The sequence below is a fragment of the Chlorocebus sabaeus genome, chromosome 2, assembly GCF_047675955.1.
Source record: "Chlorocebus sabaeus isolate Y175 chromosome 2, mChlSab1.0.hap1, whole genome shotgun sequence".
NCBI classification, from domain to species: Eukaryota; Metazoa; Chordata; class Mammalia; order Primates; family Cercopithecidae; genus Chlorocebus; species Chlorocebus sabaeus.
In genome coordinates, this window is record NC_132905.1 from 90563930 (window position 1) to 90586351 (window position 22422).

At 45.5% G+C, this 22422-nt stretch overlaps 1 protein-coding gene across 3 annotated transcripts in view; it reads right to left on the reverse strand.

Annotated features, from left to right (window-relative positions):
• CLDN14 (claudin 14) overlaps positions 1-22422 on the reverse strand; it is a 77617-nt gene that overhangs the window by 31888 nt on the left and 23307 nt on the right. Inside the window, exons 2-3 of one of the 3 annotated variants that reach the window (XR_012090782.1) lie at positions 14561-14698; positions 8346-8524 (exon numbers count right to left, since the gene is read on the reverse strand). The exons of 1 other annotated variant lie outside the window; for it this stretch is intronic. The gene's annotated coding sequence lies outside the window, so the exon portion shown is untranslated. Of the gene's footprint in view, positions 1-8345; positions 8525-14560; positions 14699-22422 lie in introns of those variants that run through there. One more of the 3 variants, XM_007967649.3, reaches the window with a different exon arrangement.

Genomic DNA, 22422 nt, shown 5'->3' on the forward strand with positions numbered 1-22422 from the left:
CCAGAGGCCGGGCATGGTGGCTCATGTCTGTAGTCCCAGCACTTTGGGAGGCCGAGGTGGGTGGATCACCTGAAGTCAGGAGTTCGAGACTAGCCTGGCCAACATGGTGAAACCTCTTCTCTACTAAAAAATAAAAAAAATTAGCCAGACGTGGTGGCGGGCACCTGTAACCCCAGCTACTCAGGAGGCTGAGGCAGGAGAATCACTTGAACCCGGGAGGTAGAGGTTGCTGTGAGCCGAGATCGTGCCATTGCATTCCAGCCTGGGCAACAAGAGTGAAACGCCACCTCAAAAATAAATAAATAAATAAATAAATAGGAACCAGAAAGTCTGGTTGGATCAAGTTTTTCCTGAATTGACTGAACTTTGTTTAATTGTCAAGTTTAAGAACTCCATTATGGGGTGGGATGAAGGCTTGAGACAGAAATGATACTTAGTTATGGAAAAGGGAATTTCAAATTTTTTGCTGCCCACTTGAGTTTTGGAGTCTCAGGAAATCATACTGACTTAATCAGAAAAGCAGACGCTGTGATGCACGTTTGATCAGTGCAGATGCTGATGTTTACAATGAGCGGTTGAAAAAGCAGCTTCCCTCCTGACAGTCTGGAGCTTGGGGCTACAGCCCCGGCCCACAGGCTAAGAAGCAAAGGTGATTTTACAACCCATGCACTGAGTTGGAGCATGTTCTCACCCAGCAAAGTTCTTGTCCACTCAGAACGTCAGAATGTGACCTTATTTGGAAGCAGGGCTGTAGGTATAATGAGTTAAGATGAGGTCACAGTGGATTAGGGTGGGCCCTACACCAATGTCACTGGTGTCCTTATAAGAGCAGGGGAGACCCAGGGGGAAGAGGGTATGTGAAGACCGAGGCAGAGATTGCAGCTGTAGGGCAGGGAATGCTGGGGATGGCCAGACCCCACCGGAAGCTGGAAGGGGCAAGGAAGCCTCCTTCTCTAGACTTTCAGAGACAGCATGGTCCTCCCGGCACCTTGATTTCAGAATTCTGGCTTCCAGAATTGGGAGTAAGTTTCAGCTGTTTTAAGCCACCTAATTTGAAGTGCTTTGTTATAGCTGCCCTAGGATGCTAATATACTGTGTTATAAAAATCAGGGTTTCTGCCAGGTGCGGTGGCTCCCAAAATGCCTGTAATTCTAGCACTTTGGGAAGCCGAGGAGGGAGGATCATTTGAGTCCAGGAGTTTGAGACCAGCCTGGGCAACATAGTGAAACCCCATCTCTACAAACAAATACAAAAATTAGCCGGGCATGGTGGTGCACACCTGTGGTCCCAGGCACTTGGGAGGCTGAGGTGGAAGGATCTCTTGAGCCCAGGAGGTTGAGGCTGCAGTGAGCCATGATCACACCGCTGCACCCCAGTTAGGGAGACAGAGTGAGACCTTGTTTCAAAAAAAATCCGGGGTTTCTAGAGGCTGTGCTCTATCTGAAATGATTTAGAACTTTTCTTCTAGGGACGAATTCCTCCAAATGTAGAACCAGGCAGGAGATTTAGGCACAAGAGGTTCCCAGGGTGTCTCCACGGAGCATCCCGTGCTCCCCGTTTCTAGTCTAAATCAGATAACATGGACACCTGAAAGCAAATGCTTGCAAATCACTCAGGATGCTCTCCCAGCCAATGGAGAAGAAAGCAGAGGAAGGAAGGAAGGAAGGAAGAGAGGCGGCAGGCACACAGGCTCTTTGCTTTCCAACAGGAAGGGGCTCAGGGTCTGTTTTCTTTTCCCTTCCTTTCAAATGGATCTTTCATATCTCCAATAACTCTTATCTTTCAGCAAACTCCAACAGGCCCCAAATGAGCTGAGAAAATATCCAACTTCAAAGGTTTTGCACAAATCATCTTAAAGGCCTGACCTAAGCCTGGGAAAGCCGGAACGAAGCCCAGAAATCACTCTTTATTTCATCGCCGTTTAGCTAAGACACCTTTCCCGTCCACAGGTCACATCTGTCACTGCCCCCTTACTGCCCCAGCCCAGGTCCCAACCACCTTGAGACACCTGCGTGATCCACCCTCAAAGCAATGAGTTAAGAGCCGCGCTCCTGGTCCTTGGCTGGTAGCTTTAGTGTTATTCCGGGGGGCTGCGTGGGGGCACCTGCGGGGGCTGCCCCATGAGGGCTGTGGTTTAATTTCCTTTGCTACTTTCCTTAGCTCTTCAGTCTCAGTCTCAGCCACTGAACTGTGTCTTGGCCACTGGTGGTGACAGCACAGGGTGACACTGTTGTCAGGAAGAGGAAGGTGCTTTTTCTTTTTTTCGAGATGGAGTCTTGCTCTGTTGCCCAGGCTAGAGTACAGTGGTGCAATCTTGGCTCACTGCAATCTCCACTTCCTGGGTTCAAGCAATTCTCCTGTCTCAGCCTCATGAGTAGCTGGGATTACAGGCACCTGCCACCACACCCAGCTAATTTTGTATTCTTAGTAGAGACGGGATTTTGCCATATTGGCCAGGCTAGTCTCGAACTCCTGACCTCAGGCAGTCCACCTGCCTCAGCCTCCCTAATTGCTAGGATTATAGGTATGAGCCACTGCGCCCAGACAGGAAGATGCATTTGTGAGCCAGGACAATTGTGAGTGGAAATAGAAGAAAAAAAGTAAAATAATAATACTAATAATGCCTTTTCTCTGGTCCTGGAAGATCTACACGAACTTGTATTTTACATGTCTTGTCTGGATTTAGCTGTGAAAGACCAGTAGACCAACTGGTGGGAAAAATACTTGCACGGCAGCAGGTTGGTTGAATAAAATAAGAGATTTCCAGTCTCGGATTGGATACGTGCACTTGATATCAGCAGACATGCTCCAAGTATAAGCCTCTATAAACTGAGCACTGTTGCAGGCGATGGGGACGTGGAACTGGGTAGGACCGATGGCTAAGCTCTCTTCCCTTCCATCCCGGAAAAAAGGCACATAGGAACTGGCTGTGGCAGACAGCAGCCTACAGAAAGGTGGGGGCATCTCTCAGCTGGCCTTCAGCTCCTATACAGACACGGGAAAACCAGCCTCGGTTCAGGTTTAGGCTCCATTGGCTGCGTTTGCCTGGACACCATCGGCCCTGTACGAAGGTGGCCACTGAGGGGCCCTCATGGGGGCTGAAATCCAACCAAGCCTTGGTCCCTGCCTGAGTTGCCAGGAACTTGTCTCTTTCCTCTAGGTGGTTCACTCAGCAAGGGTATTTTTTGTAATTCAGCCACCCAGATGAGGGCGCCTTCTTGCACTCTATCCACCTGGATGAAGCACCTTTATTTTCTAATTTGGCCAGTTGCAGGGCACGTGACAATCACTGATACGACAGAAGGGTAACCTTTCTGGGGTTGCATCTTAGGAAATTCCATTGAAGGAGGAGTAGAGAGATGATATCATTGACCACAGGACTCAAGAAATAAGCCCAGAGCACACATCGGTTTGGCGGGGGCAATGAACCGCGCAATTGCTGGGAAACTGACCTTCAGAACTTTGATGTGAACGGGGCCATGGACTTCAGCTTTCTCCAAGGTTTTTTTTGTTCGTTTGTTTGGTTTTTGGTCTCACTCTGTCCCCCAGGCTGGAATGCAGTGGTGTGATCTCAGCTCACTGCAACCTCTGCTTCCCGGGTTTCAGCAATTCTCCTGCCTCAGCCTCCCAAGTTTTTCACTTGAAACCTGCATACACACAGCCTTTTTGTTTTATGGGCTGGGTTCCTACAGAGAGTTATTAGTGAGGGATTGAGTGCATTGAGGCTATTAGTACAAAGTGATCAAGATTAGAACAGAGTGGCTTATTTCTGTTTAGAGTCTCTACAGTTGTTGCAGGGGGCTTGTTGCAATGTCCATTCCAGGGCCCCCACCCAGACCTACCGAATCAGAAATTCAGGAGGGGAGGTCAGGAATCTGTGCTTTTAAGTCAGCCCCTGTTCCAATCCATGTGACTCTTATGCATTGTGAGGTTGAGATTCCCTGATTTAGACACGTAGACAATAAATACCAATTCTTGGACTACAGAGCCAAAGACAAATCGAGTGACATAGTCTAGCTCATGGAGCCAGCTGGGCAAAGCCAGCAGGGATTTATTGCTCCTTAGATGATCAACGCTGCCACCAGGGCTGCTGTCATCTCCTGATGACGAGCAACATTCTCACAGCATCAGGGGGCTGGTGGAGAAAATCAGGGGGTCTCCGGAGCAACCCCGGGGGCAGTACTGGGCCCAGAAGCCAGCCCCAGCTGCGCACACAGAGTCTACATGTCTCCCAACGTGAGTCCCGCGAGGTGGAGAATTAGAGCATGTTGTTCATTTATAATGTTTGCTTTGCTTTTGGAAACACCCTGGGGCAACTCAGGCTAGGTTTTCACTGTGGTGTTTGACTTGGCATAGCTGCAAAGTTCCCCCTTTTTAGTCTGTTTATGGCAAGTTAGCACACGGCCCCATATCCAGGAGCCTAACACCAGACCCAGCAGAAATCAGGGAGTGTGCAATGAAATGAAACACTGGGAGGGCTGGGTCAGGCTTCCCTGGACCCGCCCTCTCAGCCGGCAGCTCACCTGAGGTCAGGCTGGGCACGAGGCCACCGCAGACTTTGCAGCCTCAGACCTGTTACTGCAGCCCGAGTAACAGTGATGTCTCAGACAGTGACATGTCCTGCTGACCAACCACAGGGTTTGGAGGATAATTTCCCAGGAAGGAGATACATTCCATTATTATTTTTATTATTTTTAGATGGAGTCTTGTTCTGTTGCCTCGGCTCACTGCAACCTCTGCCTCCTGGGTTCAAGCAATTCTCCTGCCTCAGCCTCCCAAGTAGCTGGGACGACAGATGTGTACCACCACACCAGGCTAATTTTTGTATTTTTAGTAGAGACGAGGTTTCGCCATGTTGTCCAGGTTGATCTTGAACTCTTTACCTCAAGTGATCTGCCTGCCTCAGCCTCCCAAAGTACTGGGATTACAGGCGCGCACCATCGTGCCCGGCTGATACATTCTGTTCTTTAGCTCCTTCTTTGCTTACACATTTTCTTTTCTTTTTACAAAGTCAACTCACTTTCAATAGGAAGTTGCCGATTCTTTTTCATGTTTACTCTTGAGTTTCAAATAGACACCACCTTATATTTGAAGAAGACTCGTTATCACTGTGCCAGCCACTTCATTTCCATCACTTCATTTCATCTGCACAGAACTCTATGCAGGGGATATGATTAGATCGCATTTAATGATGAGAAAGAAAACTCGGAGAGCTTAAATCAGCAGCCCTAGGTGGCCCAGCTAACACCTGGGGGCGCAGCTCAGCAGCAGGTCTTCTTGGCGATGTGGTTGCTGTCTGCCTGGCTAACGGCCTGCCTTATCCTGAACCCTTCAATGTCACCCTCATCTTTCCTTCTCTGCCTTGGAAGAGGAAAGGATGATGGCTTGTCTGAGGGCTGAAAGATTTCACCCACGTCTAGCCCCATTTGCTTGAAGTGTATCTGCCCAGTTTATATCAGCAACATGAAGAGCAAAGAAAGCTACCTGTTTATATTGCCACATCTGTAGGGCATTAAAATACATTATTAATGGGAGTTTCTGTCGATATCTCACTTTTTTTTTTTTTTTAAGAAAAGTGAGACCATGATTGGGTTACACTAGCGTGAGTGGTAGAAACCAGGTAAAATCTGACCTTTGGGACATGGAGATGGTCATCTGACTCAGGGCAGGTCACACTCAAACAGCACAGACAAGGTCCCCCTGAAGTCAGTGGGATAGCTGGGCCTGAGACTGTGAAACTGAACTGGAACTTATGGGCTTTAGGGAACAAGTCCGAAAGCTCCTAAATCTCCTCCTTGAAGATCTCCTTCCTCCTGTTTTCCTTCTAGATCTTCTGCGGCTTTGACATGGACGCCACCCCCTGACTTCAAACTCACACGTTCAAGCCAGAGATGGGTGGCGACTGGGAGGCTCTGTTAGTCTCTTTTCAGCAGCCTGGCCCTAAATTAAAGGGCCCATGGTCCTCTCTAGTTGAACACACCCCAGGCTCCCAGCCAGCCCCTGGCCCTCGAGAGGGGTTGCTTTTGCTGGCAGGAGGGCGATACAAGTGAACGTATTTTAGGATCTTGTTACTAGGCCACAAGGAAACACTGGATGGGAAGTCTTATGAACTTGAAAAGCCCGTTTTTTAAAAAAAATCAAATCCAAGGAACCCAAAAGGCATTAAGCTATTGTTTAAACACAGACTCAGTGCCCAAACCCTGCACACTAGTTTGTAGAGGTTGGAAGAGGCAGGATGGAAGGAGTTAATGGTGCTATTCTTTCTTTAATATTCTGGAACACACCACAATGAGCCAAAAACAGTCAGAGGGGACCATCATGAGGAGCAGTATGTTTTTACCTATGATTAACTCCAACATCCACAAGAGCTGAACCTCAGAATTATTATCTGAATTGTGCATACTGGGAAACAAGAGATTTGATGAGTTTAGTAACTTGTCCAAGATTACAAAGTTAGCAAGAGGTAGGTCCCAGAAATGAACAGGGTCCTTTCTTCTGCAAGCTGGCTCCCATGAAATACTATTCTTATGCCAGCTGAGGTCTGATGTGGTATCACATTATACTACTGCACCAGCTAGGGGGACAAGGGCATTATACCATCTCTGTAGTATGCTTAGAGGTCTGTCCTGAAATTAGCAGAGTTCACTTTCAGCCATGAAAAGGATATCCGAGGAAACGATATCTTAGATTGCTTTCTTTCAGTGCATAGACATCACTTGAGAGGCTTCATGTTACTCAGACATCTTGTAAACTTTACAGCTACTGTTTTACACTTCATCAGCATTCCTGATCTTATGGTGTTCACTTCAAATAATGTTGGGTGTGTAAGAATCAAATGCAAATTGTACAGTATTTGACATGGATGTCTTTAGGAGCCAATATTTCCTCAAATATCATGGTTTCAACGTTATCCACTAATGCTTTAATAGATAGAGTTTCTTTGCATTCATAAATAGTAGTAAAAATACGAGTTGTCTACTATAAAACAAAACACTTATATTTCCCAACTACTAAAACATCTATGTAATCTTGAATCCATCTGATCTAAAGGAGGGAAAATGTTCTCAACCTAGGCTACACACTAGATCACTTGGGAAGCTTTGAAAAATTCTTAATGCATGGGCCCCACTCTGAGACCAATTAATTCAGATCTCTGAGAAGTGTGGTCTGAGAACTGATGGTTTAGAAAACTGTACAGACGGTTCTAACATGCAGCCAGCATTGAGAATTACTGGGGTTAGACAAGAATGGATTTTTTGTTTTTTGAGATAGACTCACTCTTTCGCCCAGGCTGGAGTGCAGTGGCACAATCTCAGCTCACTGCAACTTCTGCCTCCTAGGTTCAAGCGATTCTCCCGCCTCAGCCTCCCAAGTAGCTGAGATGACAGGTGTATACCACCATGCCGTGCTAATTTTTGTATTTTTAGTAGAGACAGAGTTTCACCATGTTGCCCAGGCTGGTCTCGAGCTCCTGACCTCAAGTGATCCGCCTGCCTTGCCCTCCCAAAGTGTTAGGATTACAGGCATGAGCCACCATGCCCGGCTAATACGGTTTGGCTGTGTCCTCACCCAAATCTCATCTTGAATTCCCATGTGTTGTGGGAGGGACTTAGTGGGAGGTAATTGAATCATGGGGGCAGGTTTTTCTCACGCTGTTTCCGTGATAGTGAATAAGTCTCGGGAGATCTGATGGTTTTAAAAATGGGAGTTTCCTTGCACAAGCTCTCTCTTTGCCTGTTGCCATCCATGTAAGACATGACTTGCTCCTCTTTGCCTTCCACCATGATTGCGAAGCTTCCGCAGCCACATGGAACTGTGAGTTCTCCATTAAATCTCTTTCCTTTGTAAACTGCCCAGTCTTGGGTATGTCTTTATCAGCAGTATGAAAATGAACTAATACACCAGCCAAGAATGGATTTTTAAATTAATGGAGTTAGGTCTGATTAATATCAATGCATTAATGTAAAAAGGTCTACACATTATGCATTACAATCAAGAGTTTTAAATATAATGCCACTAAAATATATGCAATGAATGCAATACATACAATGAGTCATTAGCTTCCAGGTATAAGTAGATGCTCGATAAATATGACTGAATTACTGAATGAATGGCATCCTACAAAGTTTTATATGAAAAATTATATTTTGATGAAATTAAGACGCCATCAATTGTAAGATGTAGTATCACTGATAAAGAAAATAAATTCATTAAATTATGACATGCTATCTAGTATATGTCACACCCTAACTTCAAAAATGTTAAAAAGGCCAGATGTGGTGGCTCACGCTTGTAATGCCAGTGCTTTGGGAGGCCAAAGTGGGAAGATCACTTGAAGCCAGGTGTTCAAGACTAGCCTGGGCAGCATAGCAAAATCCCATCTGTATGTAAAAATAAAAAAATTACCTGGGCATGGTGGTGCACGCCTGTAGGCCCAGCTACTTGTGAGGCTGAGGTAAGAGGATCACTTAAGCCTAGAAGTCTGATGCTGCAGTGAGTTAGGATCGTGTCACTGCACTCAAGCCTGTCTCAGAAAAAAGTCAAAAACAAGAAAAAATACAATATTTTGAAATTACTGTATTTGCTTTTTCTGCTTAGTCTACGCCAACTGTTATACCATTAATTTCCACTAGATGCCGCTGTGATCTGCTACTTTAGGTTCCGAAAGGCAACCTGAAAACCAATTTTCTCCAAGGATTTAAAATTGAAATAATTCACCCCCTTCAAAGACAAAAGATATTTTAACCACCTCATATTGTAGGGGGTTGTGGCTCATTCCTTCTCTGCGTTAAGACCTATCCGAAGTATCTTATGAAGTGTAAAATTATTTAAAAAGGAAATTGAAAAGTTTTAATGACTTGATAGAAAACAACTGCTTCCCTTTTATCCACATCCCCAAATTTCACATTTTGCATGTAACTCATGACTAGCCTGCAGTGGGTTACAGAGAAGGGACAGTAATGCCGATAGGAAGGCTGATGTTGACTTCAATGAAATAATAAGTAAAACTTGAAGGAAAGAGTATGACATCTTCTGATCTGAAGACAGCAGATCATGGTACCCTGTACTCACAAGTCACCGCTCCCAGCGACAGGAAAATCTGGGTGGAAAAGAAAATCTGGGCTGATAGGACTGGGCCCTGAGCTTGAAGCCAAGCCCAGTGTTAACCCTGGGCATTGACCCAGGTCCTCCCTGGCTGAAAATCTGGAAGATTTTCCCTCCTGGGTGAGAATCACTTTTTCAGCAAAACGATACAAGCTTTAGGGCCAAAAGGAAGCCCATGAAGCTTCCAGAGACATGCTTAGAGCAATGCTTCTCAAACTCTTACAATCTCCACTATATGAGAACAGAAATGGAGAATAAGTATCTCAAAACTTGTATAACAAATTTAAACAGTTTTACATCTGCTAAATCTAATAAAAAGAAACTGGGGTAGTATTTCATATGTCTTCATTTCATATTTCATTTTTCCAGTAATTCAATTCTTTTAGTATTTTACAGAAGTATTGGTCCATAATAGACTGGAATTTTTAAAAAAATAGCCCTTCAGCCCAGATAGCTTTTGAAGCACTGCAGAGAGCCCACCCCAAGCTGCTGGAGGGGCCAATTCCAGGACGATGAACCCATCACACCCCTGAATAATGTTCTAGTACACAAAATAGGTAAGAAAGGGCTGAAGAACAGGAGCACTTTGATGGTAAAGGACAGGATGACTGGAGAGGTAAAAAGAAATCCAAAGAACAGAACACCTCAGGGAGTCCCAGCCTCTGAACCCACAGTCAGCAGCTCACCAGAACCTACCATTTCTGCAAAGGCTCAGAGATTCCACCATTGCTACTCCCAGCAGCTCCCCTGCCCAATGTATAGACAATCAGCCTAGAATTGACCTTGGGACAAGAGAAACTCAGGTGGTTACAGTGAAAAGAAAATGCAAAACCACTCAGAACTGCCCAAGTCTGACATATTTAGCTTCAGAAGAGAAACACACAGAGAGGTCCATTGTTAACCCCTTCCCGGTTTGATCCACACAAAGTCAGCCGGCTTGGATGGAGGGGAGGCGTAAGGCACTGTGGACTTCCATTTATGGATAACTGTGAGCTGGCTTTCTTGCTTCTCTGAAAAATGCTCTGTTACGCTAGCATACTGTCAGTGCCTTTTTTGGATATCCACTTGGTAATATCTATCAAAATGTAAACTGTGAATACTCTTCAACTCAGCTATTTCTCTGCTAGAAATTCATCCCCCAGTTATACTCCTAAGTAAGCAAAGACACAAATAATACAGGATTCAATACTCTCTGGCTCTTTCTGAAAGAATAAAACAGTATAAAATCTAAATGTCCTTTATAAGAGATTACTTATATTAACTATGGTACATCAATACAGATTAGTATGCACCGTTAAAAGATTAAATGCTTCTGCAGTTACTAATATGCAAAGAGTTCCAAGATACAATGTTAAGTGAAGGAAGCAAGTTGAAGTGCAGTGTGTACAGCACGATCCTATTTGTGTAAAAAAGAACAAATGCGGCCAGGTACGGTGGCTCATGTCTGTAATCCCAGCACTTTGGGAGGCCGAGGCCAGTGGATCACCCGAGGTCAGAAGCTGAAGACCAGCCTGGCCAACATGGCAAAACCCCAACTGTACTAAAAATACAAAAATTAGCTGGGTGTGGTGGTGGACGTCTGTAATCCCAGCTACTTGGGAGGCTGAGGCAGGAGAATTGTTTGAACCCAGGGGGCGGAGGTTGCAGTGAGCCGAGATCGGACCACTTCACTGCAGCCTGGGTGAAAGACCGGGATTCCGTCTCAAAAAAAAAAAAAAAAAAAAAAAGAAAAAAGAAAAAAGGAAAAAAAAGAAAGAACAAATGCATTTCTATCATGCAGAGAGACCTTCTGAGGGCTGCACAAAAAGCTGTTCACAGCGATCACGTCTGGGGGTGGAGCCAAGAGTTAAGGGTCAAGGTTGGGGAGGACTTTCATTTTTTAACTTCACACCCTTGTATGTGGTCTGACTTTTTAAAAAGTAAAATTGTATCAATTTAATTTGGAGCAAGGTTATCTATCGCAGAGCATCAAGAGTTACATGAGGCCAGGTGCAGTGGCTCACACCTATAATCCCAGTGTTTTGGGAGGCCAACGCAGGAGGATCCCTTGAGGCCAGGAGTTTGAGACCAGCCTGGGCAACATAAAAGACCCTGTCTCTAAAAAAATAAAAATAAAAAATTACCTGAGCATGGTGGTGTGTGCCTACAGTTCCAGCTACTCAGGAGGCTGAGGCAGAAGGGCTACATGAGCCCAGGAGCTCGAGGCTGCAGTGAGCTATGATCACACCACTGTACTCCAGCCTAGGCAGCAGAATGAGATGCCCCCTCTTTAAAAAAAGGCGCTACAGGCAATGGCACTAAATATCAGTCAGCCAAAGACATAACCTGACACAAGCAGCTGCACAAAATAGTAGTTGCCCTCAAGCTCCAGGGACGTTGACAAGGAAAAAACACACAACTCCCAGTGTGCTCTCAACCCATGGCTGTGTATATCTTCTAGTGACGAGCCTTGGGGACCCCATAAAACCCAGAGGAACATGTGGCAGAGGAGCCAAGGCTGCCAGGGGTCGTGGCCATCACCAGCTGAGAAAGCCCAGAGGCAACCGCATGTTTAATTACTATGTGAAAATGGAATGAGAGGGAGGGAAATTGGGTTTGGTTGCTTCAGTAAAAAATGGTTGACCAGGTGTGGTGGCTCACACCTGTAATCCCAGCACTTTGAGAGGCCAAAGTGAGTGGATCACCTAAGGTCAGAAGTTCGAGACCAGCCTGGCCAATGTGGTGGAGTCCCGTGTCTACTACAAATACAAAAATTAGTTGGGTGTGGTGGCACGCACCTGTAATCCCAGCTACTTGGGAGGCTGAGGCGGGAGAATCACTTGAACCTGGGAGGCAGAGGTTGCAGTGAGCTGGGATTGTGCCACTGCACTCCAGCTTGGGTGACAGAGTAAGACTCCATCTCAAAAAAAGCAAAAGTTTTCCTGGCCCTGGTTCATAAGTAGAGGGAGTGTCTTGTGTCTTGGGAGCCAGTAGCACTGTTAACATTTACAAATGGGACACACACATTTCCTGTTTAATTCCACCCTGCGCAATGCTGATTCATTATGATACCATTGGTCTCAGAAATACTTTTCTTAAAAGTTGTATATAATTACCACATATATACACATAAATAAAAATATACACACATATACGTGTACACACACACACACACATCACACTCTGTGCTCTCAGTCAGGGAGAGCTGGGGAAGGAGACTGCCTTTGGAGCCCTTGGCACATTACACTATATTACAAATGCTCTTTGCCGAAGAGTATTTTCAGTGCTGTCCTGAAGTTGAGTGTGTTCTTCAAAATGCATTGTTTACTCCACTGTGGTCTTCCTTTCTGCCACTCATTTCATGTTCTAGGGAACAGTTTTGACTCACAGTTACAGGTAAAAGGTGTTCGAGTGATTGTTCTAGACTTGCCCTAAAGAGACAAAGGAAGAATATTATGCCAAGTGTCAAAAGGCTACTTTTCAGGCAGCTGGAGTTGCCTTCATGGAAATGATGGAGGAAGCAGAGGGTGAAGTTTAAGGACAGGTGGAAATCCTTCAGAAGCCTATCAGGCATCATTAACAGCACTGCAAGGCTGATAGAGATGACCAAGGGGATTTGAAAAGAGTATTAGGGTAGGAAGCCGGAGTTAAGCTTATAAAGACCCATAGAGCACGCAGTCCTTCCATGTCATGGCCTATCTGACAGATGTGTTGGGGGGCCCCGGAGTGCCAGGAGCAGTGGGCAGAGGACAAGCAAGCACAGAGCCACTCTCTACAGACACACTGGAGCACTGAGGCCACTGCACTCGGGAAGAAATCACCAAGGTTTCTGTTAGCCAGGGTGGGCCAGCTGAATGTCTACAACATCACTGAAAACAGTCGTAAGTTGGAGAGACAATGGTCTTTTCCAGAACTCCCCCTGGGAGAAGCAGTGTGGGAGATGGAAGGTTCTGGAGTGAGGGGTTATACTTTGAGGGGCCAGCTTCAGGACATTGTCCTGTGGGTCGGCAGGCATCCTTGTGTGGCTTTTGTTTTGCTGAGAGGAGGCTGCAAGTTTGAGGCAAAAAATGAATCTGGAGGTAAAGAAGCGGCTGAGGTTGCTCCCCCTTGGCCCTTTCTTCCTGCTGGGCCTTTCCTTTATTTATTTAGAGTACTCAGCCTTTCCTCCAGGTAAATACTGAACAAATATTTTTAAAACCACCAGTTTAAACAGTGTCAAATTATTATCCTGTCTCCACCTGGCCCTGGGCATGGCTGTGGTGTGTATTGTGCTGTGTTTTGACTCTCTTCGGTTGAGCAGGAGGCGGCCTTAGCGCTACAGGCGGAGATGGCCGCCCACCGGCCGTCAAGGCACTTCTGGTGTCCGCCATCTTGGGAGGAGCTCAGACCGGAAACCACAGGCAGGAGAACGCAACTGCGAATGGAAAGTAGGCGTGGCTCTTTGTGTTGCTTTGGGCTAAATTAGAAGAAGGGTAGATGTTTGGAGGTGGTGTTGGCTACAGGGAGAAGGAATTGGAATGGGATGAAAATTTTTGGCCCAGAGAAGGGGAGCAGTGATTGCTGGCTGAGGCATTTATTGGAGGACTCCTACAGAGAAGATACATATGGTGGGGGGCAGAGTCCCTGTTGAGAGGGAGTGCTGCCTGCCCCACACAGAAATTCCTTCTCCCTAACAGCCGCAGATGTCTTAGCAGCATTGCTTTTATTTTTATTTCTTTCTTTATTTTTGAGACTGGGTCTCACTCTGTCACCAGGATGGAGTGCAGTGGCCCAATCTCTGCTCACTGCAACCTCCGCCTCCCGGCTTCAAGTGATTCTTCTGCCTCAGCCTCCCTAGTGGCTGAGACTACAGGCACACACCACCACACCCAGCTAATTTTTGTAGTTTTAGTAGAGACGGGGTTTCACAGTGTTGGCCAAGCTAGTCTCGAACTCCTGACCTCGTAATCTGCCCTCCTCGGCCTCCCAAAGTGCTGGGATTACAGGCATGAGTCACCCGCGGCTGGCCCAGCAGCACTGCTTTTAGACTCACACTTTAGAAACCAAAAATCTGTTTACTGGCCATCTACACAACCTGTCAATTCCTAAACAACCTGAAGGTTTAGGGCCCTGCCTTAGACACGTTGTCACCTATTGAGAGGCCCAGCCTTTGCTACAGCAAATGGTGTAAACTCTCATGGCCTAGTTATGTCCAGGGCTCAGTTGGGTTTTTGGCCTCCTTATCTTCAAATGGGGCAGGCACAGCTCTGGGCCAGTCAAGCGCTGAGCTGATCCAAGACATTCTTCGACCAGCCAGACTGGAAATACCGGAAAAGCAGTGGCAGCTGCCCTCAGAGGCAGTGTCAGTATTTTCTTTCCTGTTAGCCAGTTTTGTTTCGACTAGAAGCCGGAATCGTAATTATAATGCTACATGTTTACAGATTTTAACTAATTGATCCCTTGGAGTCCTCTTTTGGGGGAAAAGCGTTCTACCCACCTCATACATCAGGAAAACAAGAGGCCATATGGTTTGGCTGGGCTGGGTGGTCTCTGGTGTCAGTAGGAGAGTGGAGACTGCGGCTTCAACAGTTCTTGACTTCTTGGCCTGTGTCCAGATCTCTGGGCCTTGCAGCCCCTAGAAAGGTGACACATGAGAAATTGAAGTGGACCAGACCATAAACTCTCAGGAGCAGTTATCTCTAGAGAGGAGGGCAGGCCTCGTGGCCCTGCCTGTGCCGGTTTCTCTTGGAGGGACAGGTTGGAGAGGAGGAAAAGCCGTTCCTGCAGGAGTGTTTTGCGCACCTTTAATTACCAGTTAAAACAAAACATTCTGTAATGAAAATTCCCCTTGAAAGAGACTCCAAGTTGCTGTGAAGGTTTCATCTTTCCCTTTTGAATGCCAAGGTCTACAGCCGTGTAATCCAATGTTGGTCTGGAAAAATATTTGGCTACAGAAAAACCCACATGAGGTATTGGGGACACCAGTAAAGGGAAGGAGGTTGGATCTTGTACAGTAGCCCTTAGCAAAATCCTTCAGGTCAAGAACTGGGCTGCTTATTAAGAACCCTTTTAACCATTTTAATAAGAGGTAGATATGTTTTCTTCTGATTCTATCTTCTCTATTGCCAGCAATGTTTTTCCTCAACAAATTAATGTGAGTTGGTGGTGGATGTAGAAGAGGGGAGAAGGGAAACCTAGTTCTCCAATGGTCATGGCTATTTCCAGATAAGGGAAGTGATAGAAACAGAGAGGGAGGCAGGCCGGGGAGCCTCCAACCCCAACAGATGAAGACACATATAGAGGCATGCAAGTCGGCAAATAAATTCAGGCTGGGTTCCCAGCGGGCAGTGTTTGTTTTTTTTTCTAAGCGAGCAGGTGTAGTTAAGCACAACCTTTCCACGGTGTGTTGAAGCAGATTACCAGCCCTGTTTGGAAGCACAACGTTGCCATCTCAATGGGTTCTCCTTCAGAACTCATAATAGGTGTTTACTTAGACCAGATCCCATATTGCCTTGTGTCATTGTCCAATTGTCCTATGTGGATTTTACCAATTCAATTGTAGATGTCTTAGTAACAGGGACCAGAATTTTTCCATAATCAATAGTAGTTTAAATGATTGAACCAAAAGTTTCCTCTTGTGTGCAATCAGCTGAGGAACATAAACTAATTTCAGTCTCATTCCTAGTGCTTGATTTTTTTTCCATCATTCTAGGTTTCCTGTCTGGCCCACACTTAAGAGAGTCCTCCCTGCTGCAGGGAGCACATCTGTGAGCCATGTGTCTCCTTTCTTTGCTCCTGTACAATGGTAATTTTTCTTAGCTACTACAGGAAGCCCAGCAGATTCAGATGTACAAGAAGCCACACCAGGACCTAAGATGATATTCACTGATGTTATCAGCAGGTCTGATGCCAACATTTGCCTAGAGAGTGGTTACCCTGAGAAGTTTACCCAGTTTTAAGTTTGGTTGGTCTGTTTTGAGGTGATAACCTCATATTGAAGTAATTTCTCCCCACCAAAGAGTCTAGAATAGGTTTATTTGTAATCTACTTTATGTAGCTGTGACTGCCTCAAGACACCTGCAAAGGGTTATTAAGAGTATGTGTCTAGGCATGTGGTTAACTGTTTCAGCTCAACGGTCTGTGAACATCATTAGTAGCCCTTGAAATGGATCTCCAGGAAGTGCTGGCTGTTAATGACTCTGCCTGAATGCTCCTATGTGAGCAGAACAAAGAGATAATGTCTAACTTTGCAGGTAGCTGAATGCTCTAAATTGATGACTAGCTCAGGGAGAGGGAGATGCTGTGCCATCCTGAGCCTAGAAGACATCGCCAAAGGAACAGTGGGGGATTAACAACTCTCCCATGCTAGAAGGTTGACTTGCCAAACTGATAGAAGAGTGACAAACTGATAGACTATGGTGCTGTGTCCCTTCTATGGTTGAGGGTGGGCTTCACCTGAGACAGTCAGAAGTGGTAAGAGAAGATTTATGTGGTAAGGGAAAGGGAATCTTCCCAACGATAACTATTAATTGACTTTCATTTTGTAGAAGAATGTTGTATTAAGTGTTTGGAGATAGAAAAAGTATGGCATGCTCTCAGGATGTTTATAATTTACTTGGGGAGATAAGGCACGCGATTGAAAAGCTAGTTAAAATACAAGACAATAGAATATCCACTGTCTGGAGTAATATTCGGCCATTAGAATGGATGAATCAGATCCATATGTACTCAGAGTTGAGCAGAAAAAGGCCAGTAGCAGAACAAGACACCATCTATGTAAAAATTAAAGCAGAGCTCACAGATGTGTGTGGACATATATGTGTATGCGTGTGAACATACATGTGTATGCACATGTCTGAAGGGGGACTGGAGGAGAGCACATGGAAAAAGAGCCAGAGGTTCCTCCTGGGGAGGGAAGTGAAACTGGGGAGGACAGAGAAGGGCACCTTTCATATTTTTACCGCACATACTTTTGTATTGAATACATTATTTAGAACAAGAAAGTCTATATTTCTTATGTAAAAAGGAAAAGAATGAAAAACGTAGCAACAAAACAAGTACATGATTGATGCCAAGGGGTGACCCTAACGGTAAAAGTGGTGGCGTAGTCTGCCCATCACCTCACAAACTCTTGTGCCGCTCCTCTTCCTCCTTGTTTACAGAATCCCATTTTTGCTTAGGAATCTACCTGTTTGTGTCTCAGGAGATATCTGGAAAAACATAAAATCATGGTGGTCCCATCCCATCCCTCTGCAGTGGTTTGTTGCACTTGGTCATGTGATGCCATCAGGGCCAATGAGATTGGAGGGACTGTCGGGGGGCTGCTGGGTAAAGCTTCTTTGCTCTTAAAAAGAGGAACAAAGCGCCGAAGGACCACTTTTTCCTTCAACAGGATAGCACCGTTTCTGGATGTGACGACTGGCAAGGTGGCAACCATCTGAGCCTTAGGGAGCTATCCTGGGGACTGAGCCAAACTCTGAGGATGTTGGTAGAGAGGATGTTGGAGCTGTCCTAGCTCAGGACTTCAGCTTCAGTGACAGAACACATTTTCCTTTTTGTTAAAGCCGGCTGAGGTGGGAATATCTATTACCTTCCAGCTCACATGCCAGTCACAGGGAGCCCTGTTTGTGAGACTTCAAGCCCCTTGGGTGCATCTGAGGGTAAGTTTGAGTCCTCAGGGACATGTCCTCTGGGGACAAGAATGAGAAGGGGTCATAAACCCTCTGTGACTGGGGAGACGGAGAAGTCATCCTGAGCTAGGGTCACTCTTTGCCTGGCACCTCAGTGGGTGAGAGGGACTGCTAGGGTGAGGAAGGGAGATATATTTAATACAGTCAGCCCCTCAGTCTGGCCCCTGGGATATTTGATACAAGTTCTTTTTTCTTTTCTTTTTTTTTTAAATTGAGACAGGGTCTAACTTTTTCGCTCAGGCTGGAGTGCAGTGGCACGGCCTCCACTTGCTGCAGCCTTGGCCCCCTGGGCTCAAGCAATTGTCCCATCTCAGCCTCCCCAAGTAGCTGGAAACACACGCGCACACCACCATGCCTGGCTAATTTTTTTTTTTAGAGATAGGGTTTCTCATGTTGCCCAGGCTGGTCTCAAACTCCTGGGCTAAAGCAATTCTCCTGCCTCAGCCTCCCAAAATGCTGTGATTACAGGCGTGAGCCACCGTGCCCAGCCTACAAGTTCTTAACAGAATCAGAAGGTGTAGCTGGGAGACAAAAGAGCCATCACAGCTTCATGATATTTGGAGGGAAGTTTTCTTCCTTCAGAGCAGAAAGCATCACTGCTGTCATGGGAGAAGAATATGAGCAGCCTCATGGCAGCTGGAGTGAGGCTGGAGTTGGGACAGGGGCCAGCCTTGCAGAGCCATGGGTAGGTTGTAAGGGCTGGGCAAGCAGGGGCCACGGCCGTGCTGTGGTGGGGAAGAGGCAGGCAGGGAGAAAGCCCACTGCAGGTGCTTCCAGGGTGCACCAGAAGCAATGAGGGTTTCAACTGGTTTGTAGATGAGTCTCCCTGAATTAAACTCCACTCATCCCAAACTGGTATTCATTTAAATATCTTAAACTGGGATAATCTCTTGCAGTATGTTGGAGCTGTGCCCCTGAAGAGAGAACGGGGAAATAAAGTCTTATTGTGATTGTGTGTGTGTGTGTGTGTGTGAAGAGAGACAGAAGGGAGGGAAGAGGAGGGCATGGGAAGAGAGGAGAGGAGAAGGGGGAGAAGGGGAGGAATGAGTCCTCATTTCACCTGGTCCTGAGGAGGGGGTATCCGGTTTCTGCACTGAGACATAGCTGTTTCCTTCTCTCGTCTCGCCTCCAGCTTGAAATCAACCACCTCCCTCCTTTTCTTGGAATGAAGTCAAGGAAGGCTTACTCGTACAGTGCAAAACCCGGCCCTGGTCTTCCTACTGTGATCTACTGAACCCTAAGGTCACTCGGAACAACTTGAAAATGCTTCAGGAGCCGTAAATGCTCAACTCAAATCTCATTTAACATTTTTCTCACTTCATACCGGTTAGGATAGCCTGTATCAAAAACCAAAACCCTTGAAAACAACAAGTGTTGGTGACTATGCAGAGAAATTGAAACACTTTTGCACTATTGGGGATGTAAAATGGTGCACTGGCTGTGGAAACAGTAAGGAGGTTCTTCCAAAAATTTAGTACAGAACTACTACATGGTCCAGCAATTCCACTGCTAGATACATGCCCAAAGGACTGAACACAGAGACTCAAACAGTTCTTTGTACTGCAGTACTCATAGCAGCAGTATTCACAGTAGCCAAAAGGTTGAAACAACTCAATGTCCGTCGATGGGTGAATGGATAAATCAGATATGATGTATCCATATCATGGGACGTGATTCAGCCTTAAAAAAGTAATGAAGTGGCCGGGCGTGGTGGCTCACACCTGTAATCCCAGCACTTTGGGAGACTGAGGAGGGTGGATCACTCAAGGTCAGGAGTTTGAGACCATCCTGGCCAACCTGGTGAAACCCTGTCTCTACTAAAAATACAAAAATTAGCTGGGCATGGTGGCAGGCACCTGTAATCCCAGCTACTTGGGAGGCTGAGGCAGGAGAATCACTTAAACCTGGGAGGCGGAGGTTGCAGTGAGCCAAGACTGCACCATTGTACTCCAGCCTGGGTGACAGAGCGAGACTCTGTCTCAAAAAAAAGAAAAAAGAAAAAAAAAGAAAAGAAAAGAAAAAGAAAAAAAATTCCTATTTACAAAACTGTAGTAAGAACAGGACACTCAGATACTAAAAATACACACAGGGCCCACCTGTGTGCTAAGCTAAGCTGGGTTTCCTTTTTACCTCCTTTTTTTTCTTTCTTTCTTTTTTATTATTTATTTATTTATTTATTTATTTATTTTTTAGACAGAGTCTCACTTTGTCACCCAGGCTGGAGAGCAATGGCGCGATCTCACTGCAACCTCCGCCTCCCGGGTTCAAGTGATTCTCCTGTCTCAGCTTTCTGAGTAGCTGGGATTACAGGTGTGCACCGCCATGCCAGGCTAATTTTTGTATTTTTAGTAGAGACGGGATTTCACCATGTTGGCCAGGCTGGTCTCGAACTCCTGACCTCAGGTGATCCACCTGTCTCGGCCTCCCAAAGTGCTGGGATTACAGGCATGAGCCACTGGGCCCGGCCGTTTTACCTTCTCTTTGTGCTCACCTGGGAATCAAAGTTCTCCCAGCATTTCCACCAGGGAGTTTGCATTTATTCCAACTATGCCAGTGGCTGGGAAGTTTGTATCTCTCGTATGGATCTCTTAAAAATTCATACTTGTGTTTCTCCACCCACATAAAGTTGGGGGAATACAGCTATAACATGCCCTTATCACAACCGAAAGAGCCAGTTGTGTATCAACAGCTTGAGACATGCCGATATTATGTTTGTCATTTATGGTAAAGTTTTGATGCTTCTTGCCTGACTTTTATAGTTACGAATAAGAATACAAGCGACCGTTAGATATGGTCCATGGTTCTGCTTCAGAACAGACACTTCCCTCTCGTTCTCCTCTCTCAAGCATCTGGATCAGTTTAAGCAAAGAGCATCTTGACACAGCCATCTGGAACTTCCTCTCAATTTCTGTATTCATCAAAAGGTACAAGTATTATAAATCTGAACTTGTGAAATAAAATTTTACCAATAAAGTACTACATTTGTTTCACACATTGAGGTTTCCATCAGATTTGAATTCCAAAAAGTTTCTGCTAATAACAAACAGTTTCTGCTAATAACAAAAAGTTTGAACAGCACTGTATTTGCTCAATTCCCACTTGGTTCAGTTAAATGAATGCTCATTGAAGATTTTGTTCAGTTCTTAACTGGACACACAGTACATTGGTGAGAGATGAGACATAGGAAAGTTAAATTCTGATTGTCCTTGAGCTAAGAATGGTTTTACATTTTATTTTTCTTTATTTTATTTTAGTTTTTTGAGATGGAGTCTCACTCTGTCACCTAGGCTGGAGTGCAGTGGTGGAATCTCAGCTCACGGCAACCTCCACTTCCTGGGTTCAAGCGATTCTCCTGCCTCACCTCTGAAGTAGCTGGAATTACAGGCATGCCCCACCATGGCTGGCTAATTTTAGTATTTTTAGGGGAGACGGGGTTTCACCAAGTTGGCCAGGCTGGTCTTGAACTCCTGACCTCAAGTGATCCACCCATCTTGGCCTCCCAAAGTTCTGGGATTACAGGCATGAGCCACCACGCCTGACCTGGTCTTTACATTTTAAATGGTTAAAAAAAAATTAAAAGAAGAATATCTGATGATGTGAAAATGATATGAAAGTCAAATTTCAGTGTCCATAAAATAAAGTTTTGATGGAACGCAGCCACATTCATTTGTTTGTGTACTCTAGCTGTTTTCATCCTACCACTGTAGGGCTGAGTAGTTCTAACAAAGTCCATAGAGTCCCAAAGCCTAAAACATTTACTATCTGGCCCTTTGCAGGAAAAGTTTGCCAACCCTTGCATTAGACAACAACCATCTCCATGTGAAGTCTGAACATCAAAACCTGAGAAGTTTACCTTCTTGATACTGCCAATGTTTTGGCAACATTACTGCAGAATTAGACAGCCTTCATCAGTGGTTCTCCAGCCTGGGCAAACCCAGCTCCCAAGAGAGTGTAGAGAAAAGTGTGGGCACAGCTTTTGTTGCAATGACAAGACTCGCCATGCATATTTAGTAGACGGGGACTAAAAATGTTAAATTTCAGACCATGTTGGGTACAGTCCTGCGCAATAGAGCTCAAGGTGTACCCTGAGAAACAGGGATCCAGAAAATTGCCTTGATTAATTTTACAGGGCAACTTGGCTAGGCCATGGTGGTCAGATATTTGCTAAGCTGTTATTTTGGACGTTTTCATGAGGGTTTTTGGGAGGAGATCAACATTTAAATTAGCCAAGCTGAAATAGAGCAGATGGCTCTCCCTAACGTGGGTGGGGCTCACCCAATCAGTTGAAGGCAGGAATAGGACAACTCCTGACCTCTTTGAGCAAGAAATAATTCTGCCAGCAGATGGCTTTTGGGCATCAATTGCAACTCTTCCCTGAGCCTCTGGACTGTTGCCTACCCCATCAGATTTGGGACTCACTAAGGCTCCACAATTACATGTCAATTCCGTAAAATAAATCTCTCTCCACTTACACACACACACATACACACATACACACACACACACGCCCTGTTGGTTTTGTTACTTGGGAGAACTCTAATATAATTACCCCAGAGTTTCAGTTTCTGGTCTGAAAGTGATTTTCAGTGCACTTATTCCTGTGCTTTGCAAATTCTACCTCTTTTTCAAATTTCAAAATTCAGGAAATTTCAAAAATAAGTTGACATTG